The sequence below is a fragment of the Tiliqua scincoides genome, chromosome 2, assembly GCF_035046505.1.
Source record: "Tiliqua scincoides isolate rTilSci1 chromosome 2, rTilSci1.hap2, whole genome shotgun sequence".
Taxonomy (NCBI): domain Eukaryota; kingdom Metazoa; phylum Chordata; class Lepidosauria; order Squamata; family Scincidae; genus Tiliqua; species Tiliqua scincoides.
The window spans coordinates 226321772-226329144 of record NC_089822.1 but is presented as its reverse complement, the minus strand read 5'-3'; positions in this window follow the sequence as shown (position 1 = coordinate 226329144).

Sequence of the window (7373 nt, the reverse complement as noted above, 5' to 3'; positions counted from 1 at the left end):
TGATGAGAGTTCTTTTACTAACTAAGATTGGTTTTTAGCAGTATTTGTATTCCTTGTTTCTGTTAACTGTCATAACTCACTTAAGCCTTTGGTTATTAAAAATTGAAATAAATGTCAAAATGAATTATCTCAATGGTGCTTTGTTTTCTTATAGAAATCTATGAGCATTTGAAACCTGTTAAATAAATAAATATAAAAGAATGCATGGGTTGCCAAGCAGCAATTCAGGCAAAGGGGGTGGTGGGGAGCATGAAAAATGATAAATGTTACCCTAAGAAGATAATTCATCACATAGATCCTTCTGGAGCCAATTAGGGAGGACAATGCTTCCGGCTCTCACTGTTAGGGATTGCTAAATAAAAATATATATGGCAGCTGGGAGGACCATAGGAAGTGCTACCAGCTGCCTGGACCATGAAAACACAGCAGAATGAAGTATGCTGGAGAAGTGTTGCAGACAAACTTTTTCTCCCCTGTTGTTAGCCCTCAACCTTGAGCAAAATGTTATTTAAGTACTTTAAATTCATACACAAATGCTAACATGGGTACAGATGAAGTATCCTTTATCTGACGTGTTTAGGACCAGAAATATTTTGGATTTTTTTTAAATTTTGTAATATTTGCATGAGAGATCTTGGAAATGTCTCAACACAAAATTCATTTATGTTTCACATACGCCTTACACACAAAGTCTGAAGGTAATTTATATAAAATATTTTTAATAATACTATGCATGAAACAAAGTTTTGAGTGCCACCTGTCACATAAGTTCAGGTGTGGCATTTTCCACTTGTGGCATCACATTAGTGCTCAAAAAGTTTGGGATTTTGGAGCATTTCAGATTAGGGATGCTCAACCTGTACGGGGTACATAAAATGATGAGAGAAGCTCAACTTTTAAACATTTTATTTTTTTTACCTGGTGTAGTGTAGTGGCTAAGAGACTGACAGTCCAATCCTAACCAACTTTCCAGCACCAATGCAGCCATGTCAACTGGGTGTATACTGTATTCTGGGGGGAGAAGGCAGTCATGGAGACCTCCTCAGGGTAAGGGAATGTTCGTAACCTTATCTTGGAGTTGCATTGCAGGTGCAGTGATATTGGGAAATTGGTTAGGATTGGATTGTGAGCTATTTATCAGGATATCACTGGTTCATAGCTCATGTTTTCTACTATGAGTTCGGGCACAATCCTAACCCCTTATGTCAGTTCTCTCCAGCACTGACATGAGGGCAATGCAGCTCTGAGGTAAGGGAACAAACATTCCCTTACTTTGAGGAGGCCTCCGTGAGTGACACCCAACTGTAGGGTGTGGATGCAGCACACAAGCACTGACATAAGGTGTTAGGATCGCGCCCTTCATTAGGCAGCCTTAGAAGAACCACTCTGGCTCTATGCTGCCATCTGTCATAGGGGGTTAATAGGGTTATTGTAAGACTTGTAACAAGATAACGCACATGAAGCCCACTTTGAAGATGCAAAAGCACTATCCAAATTTTATTACAAAATATGTTTCCAAATTATATGGCTTCATTCGCTTCCTCTTGAATTTTTGTAGGCAGCAGCTGCTAGGCATAGCTGTTACTTTCCACAAAAGCCCAAATCTCAGGTGAAAACCTGCCTCCCTTTTCCCCCCACGAAGAGTGAGGAGGAAAGGAGTGGTAGTTCCTGTCCATTAAGTTGAATGATTGCAGAAACTAGAAGCTGTACTTCACTGTTTTGTCCTGCAAAAAACCTAGTTGGTTTTTTTCTCTCCAGTTTCTTCTCTCCAGGGATCAGGACCACTGTGGAGCAGCTAGATGATAAGGAAGAATTGTGTGTGTGTCTGTGTCTCTGTCTGTCTGTGTCTGTGATGGGAGAATGCAGAAAATATTTGCATGTAGCTTTAGAGACTGTTAGGTGTGGGGCTCTTTGTTGCATGCATGAATTCGTAGTGGCAGCGTGTTGAATCCAAACTTAGGGCGCAATCCTAACCAACTTTCCAGCACTGGCATAGCTGTGCCAGTGAAGTATGTGCTGAATCCTACAACTGGAGGGCAGTCACAGAGGCCTCCTCAAGGTAAGGCAATGTTTGTTCCCTTGGAGTTGCATTGCCCTTATGTCAGTGCTGGTTAGGATTGCAGCCTCAGTAAGTCAAGAAGCTTGGCACAAGCAAAATTGAGATTTGCGGGTGTGCCTAATACCTGCTGAAACCTCAGAAGAAAGTAGAGGTCAGAATGGGATCTGAGTAGGATGTTCAGGAGGTGAGGCTTCTATTTCCTGCATAGATCCTCAAAATACTTCCCTGCAACTAGGAGAAATATAATGTGAAGAAAAATCAGAGCATTCTATGCAGTTAGGACTGGAGGCAAATGCTAAACACACTTCAATATTGGGAGCCTCCCTGCCAACCCTGGAGTTCTAGCGGACACCTTGAAACCTGGCTAATAACAGATCATTTAATAGGGTAGGTAAGAGAGAGGTTTGCAGTCTCCCTATGGTGGGGCACAAGAACAGGATCCAAAAAGGGTAGCAAACAAAATCTTCAACTGGGCCTCTGGGGCTGTCAGGAGAACAGCAGGCTTCACAGGTGCAACAGCATAGCAGGCCCCTGTTTCCCAGGACTTCTGCAGCACAGCCTGTGTAGTAACAGAGCCAGGGCTCCTTTGCTCCAGTTCTTCACTGGACCTTCAGCAGCCCTCCACAGATCTGCTCCCAGCTCCAGATCACAGCAGGGGCTGTTAGGAAATGTAGTCCCATTACAAATATATATTTTACCAAATAAATGCAGAATGTGGGTTGTCCTGGACAGAGCCGTATTATTCATAAGGCTCACTAGGCTAAAGCCTGCGGACTCCGCAGGGACTAGAGGCTTGTCTTTTTTTTACTGAGACACTGTTATCTGCGCTTAGGGCTCCAGTGGGTAAAGATATTTTGCACTTGCACCATAGCAATACTTGTATATATGTGTATTGACAACCTTCAGTCTCGAAAGACTATGGTATCGCGCTTGAATGGTGGTTCTGGAACAGCGTCTAGTGTGGCTGAAAAGGCCGATTCAGGAGTAACAATCTTTTCCACACCGGGAGCAAGTGCAGTCTGTCCCTGGTCTGTCTCCCTGGCTATGGGCCTTCCTTCTTTGCCTCTTTGCCTCAGTCTGTTGGGCAAGTGCCTCTTCAAATTGGGAGAGGCCATGCTGCACAGCCTGCCTCCAAGCGCGCTGCTCAGAGGCCAGGGTTTCCCACCTGTTGAGGTCCACTCCTAAGGCCTTCAGATCCCTCTTGCAGATGTCCTTGTATCGCAACTTGTATGGTATATTTATCCATATGTATCGTGTATACTGACATATATACTGTCAGCTGTAGTGGTGTGAAAGGCTGAAGTGCTGGAGCGGGCCCAAAATACCTGAAAGGGGTCCAGCCATGGATTAATACAGCCCTGGTCCTGGAGCTATTTTGTTCTCTTTATTGAACAGTCCACACAATTCCAGCTAACAGTCATACTGCTAGGCTGAACTAGTACAGCATATTAGTAATGAGATTGCTTGGAGGTCTTGGATCCAAATATTACCTCTGTACTAACTACCTGGGCAGCTGTAAGAACAAAAGAACAGCCCCTCTGGATCAGGCCATAGGCCCATCTAGTTCAGCTTCCTGTATCTCATAGTGGCCCACCAAATGAAGACAAGCTACTCTCTCTTCCTCAGGCCAGTGTATGGGGAAGCCATGTTGCACAGATGCCATTTTGCAAGGGAGGGTCAAAAAACCGTGCTAGGATTAATAGCATCATATCAGTTGCTTCCAAAACTAATTTGACTTGGAAGGATTCCACATTGGCTCAACCTCACGCTTGTATTCTTTTGAAAATTTATGAGTGTTTCTAATAAAGGAGAAAGGAACCTTGGTTTGACATCTTTGAAATATGTGTAACCAGTCAGTTTTAAATGATGATATTGTGTAATTTATGGACTGGAGCCATGTGAACAGCCTCCGGCTGGCATCCCACTGCTCAGCTAGTAGCAGGCAGGAGTGAAAGACCAGTAGGCAGGAGTGAATATGTATATACCTCCTACAGACTAAGCAGTAGTAGTTTGCATTAGGAGGTAGGCAGGAAAGTCAACCAATTTTTGTACACATTTGGTCCTTGTTGCTATATGCACCATTGGGCAGAAGTGGCTTAAAAACACTTAGAGCCCCATCCTATGCATGTCTACTCAGAATTAAGTCCCATTATAGTCAATGGGCTTTACTCCCAGGTAATTGTGGATAGGATTGTAACCTTAGGGCCCCATCCTATGCATGTCTACTCAGGAGTACGTCCCATTATAGTCAATGGGGCTTACTCCCAGGTAGGTGCACAGAGAACTGCAGCCTGAAAGCATTCTGGGCTTTTGCCAAGGGGTGACTACAGGAGACATGCTCTTAAGGAGCAGAGGTCATGTGACTGCAGGGCAGGGGGCCAGTGGCACCAGGGGAGCAGGTGGTGGAAGCACAGCCCCCCCTCACGGGGGGCGCAGAGAAGGAGGAGAGCACCAGGCACGTGGGTGGGTGGCGCACTCTGTAGGGAACCTCAGCTGAAGGGGCTCAGTCGTAACTGCAGTGGCAGTGGCATAGCTGGAGGGGGGCAGAGCACTCTGTAGGGAGCTTCAGCTGGTGGGGCTGCAGTGGCGTAACTGCAGGGGGGCCAGAGCACTCAGTCTGTAGGGAGCCTCAGCTGGAGGGACTGCAGTGGCATAGCTGGAGGGGGGCAGAACACTCAGTCTACAGGGACTCTCAGCTGAAGGGGCTCAGGTGTAGCTGCAGTGGCATAGCTGAAGGGGTGTAGGGCACTCTGTAAGGAGCCTCAGCTGAAGGGGTTCAGGCGTAGCTGCAGTGGCATAGCTGAAGGGGGGTAGGGCACTCTGGAGGGAGCCTCAGCTGGAGGGGCTGCAGTGGCATAGCTGGAGGGGAGGACAGAGCACTCTGTAAGGAGCCTCAGCTGAAGGGGCTCAGGAGTAGCTGCAGTGGCATAGCTGGAGGAGGGGCAGAGCACTCAGGGTTCAATCCTATCCAATTTTCCAGTGTCGGTACAGCCATGCCAATAGGGTATGCACTGCATCCTGTGGTGGGGAGGTAGTCACAGAAGCCTCCAGAATACCTATGCAACTGATAAACAAATGGGGCTATGAAAAACAGTCTCAACACCTTAGCTCTTATCTAAGCACACTGGGATGTGATTCAGCATTAGAAGAGCATGCAGGGGCAGGCAGATTTCAAAGGCCCTTTGTGAATATTCAATGCTCTGATCCTCACTGTCTCTAAGAATGTCAAGTTTTTAACAGCCAGCCAGTTTAATCAAGGAAGAGCAGATCTGAACATAATTACTGAAGCTGCCTTTCAAGTATTTTAACTATGAAATTATGAAATTCTGGAATAGCTCCCTAGGTATAGCTGACTGGTGACAGGAAGGGATACCCTCCTCTAGCATATGATGTTAAATACTACCCTGCTTCATCTGGGGCATTAGTTATTGTCATATCCAACTTGAATTAAGGATAGGTAGCATGGTGTTGGCCTGAAATGTAGTTCCCCCTCCCCTCCACCCTAATCCCCAGGATTTACAGTTGGCTGATTCACACATGCATGATATACATCTCTTGGACAGTGGTGATTTGCCTGCATGAATATTTGAGTCATGAGGTGGAATCCCAGAGCTAAGGTTTCATATCACATCATATTTTACATCATACTGAATGTAACAGTTCCTATCAGGGATCTGTAAGTGCAAACAAACCTTTTTTTCCCTAATCTAATGTGACTAATAACCACAAACCACCTGGGAATACTTGATTCAGTATTTCCCATTAGTAAGCTTTTGGCTTTTGTACAAAACTGTCTAGATGCATTTACTTCCATGTGCAGTAGTTTCATTAAATCACCCACTGAAGCTAGTTGATCATTTTCTAGAATTTAAGCAAGGAAATGCATTTATATGTCAGCAAAGGGGGAGGAGTTGGGTAAGGTTCTTCTCTTTAGATAGATCTTAGGGGAAAAAAATCTGGTACATTATTTCTCCAAATGAATGTGAAAAATCACACATACATATACCCTTTTGCTTCCTGCAGCTCCCTTCTAAAACTGTACATTTGGAACAGGCAGCTTTAAAGTCATAACTTTTGAAAACTATAATCTGATGGACCATGAGCATGCTATTTTGAGAACAATGCTTGTCATGTCATGTCCAAGAAAAAGCCTATCAATAGAGCCTCTTCTCATGCTTTTAATGTATGAGTACTGCAGAGAGATGATACTATATAGCAGGCATGTTCAACTTCGAACAGGTCGTGTTCTACTTTTTCCAGCCAAAAGTGCCGGTGATCTACCACCATGATAATTAAGTTTCAAATTCGTTTCAAATTAAATTTTAACCCAATAATGTTGGAGGATCCCCCCATTTTTAATGAACTGTCTGTCAGTTACTTGGATGTGATCAGCTGTTAAGCAAATTAAGCAAAAACAAAACAGAGAGACGAAGATCCAGTAAGAACTGCGAGGGGAAATGGAAAGTACATTTTTTCTTAAAGTTTTATTGAGTAATAACTTTCTTTAACTGTCTTAATAACTTTCTTTAACTTTTACTGAGTCATTTGTGTTAAATTTAGGTCGAGTATTGATCCAGGCTGATCTTGCGCAATCTTTAATATTTCGCTCTTGCTCATTAGGGAGATGTCTGAGCCTGCATTTCATCCACCAGCTTTTTGAAGTTTAGTGAATATTGCGTGAAGGTCAGTCTCAGGGAATCCTGGAGATGTTCATCTGTCATGTTGGAACATTGTGTACTCTTTGTCATTTTCAGATGGGAAAACACAGATTCACACAAATAAGTTGAACCGAAACAGGAGTGTACAGCTTCACTGCATCTTCTCAAGTTGGGAAATTTGTCTCTAGGCTAGGCACTAGCTTCCAAAACGATTCTTGCTCAGCACGGGTCTTGAGAAAAATGTCATTTTTAATGGTTAATATTTCGTTTTCAAGAGATGGCTTGTTCAATGAGTAATTTTTACTGATAGCAGCTGCAGTTTCTTTAATGTCCACATCTACTTTGAATGGGTATGACAAGTACTCCACAACTGTTCCAATTTTTTGGGAAGTCACAGAATCTATTTTCGAATTCCTGGATAACAGAACAGATTTCTGTCACATACTTCTCATTCTGAAAAACAAACTTTGGATATTGTCCCAGATGGTCCTGCGTATTAGGAAAATGATCAAAAATGTTGTTTGCAAGGTCACTCATCATTAGCTCAAATTTGCTCTTGTAGGATGAAACTGTACTCATCATCTCGCCAATGCATTTGTTTTTACCTTGTAGTTTAAGGTTCATATCACTTAGTTCGTCTGTAAAGTCAGCGAGAA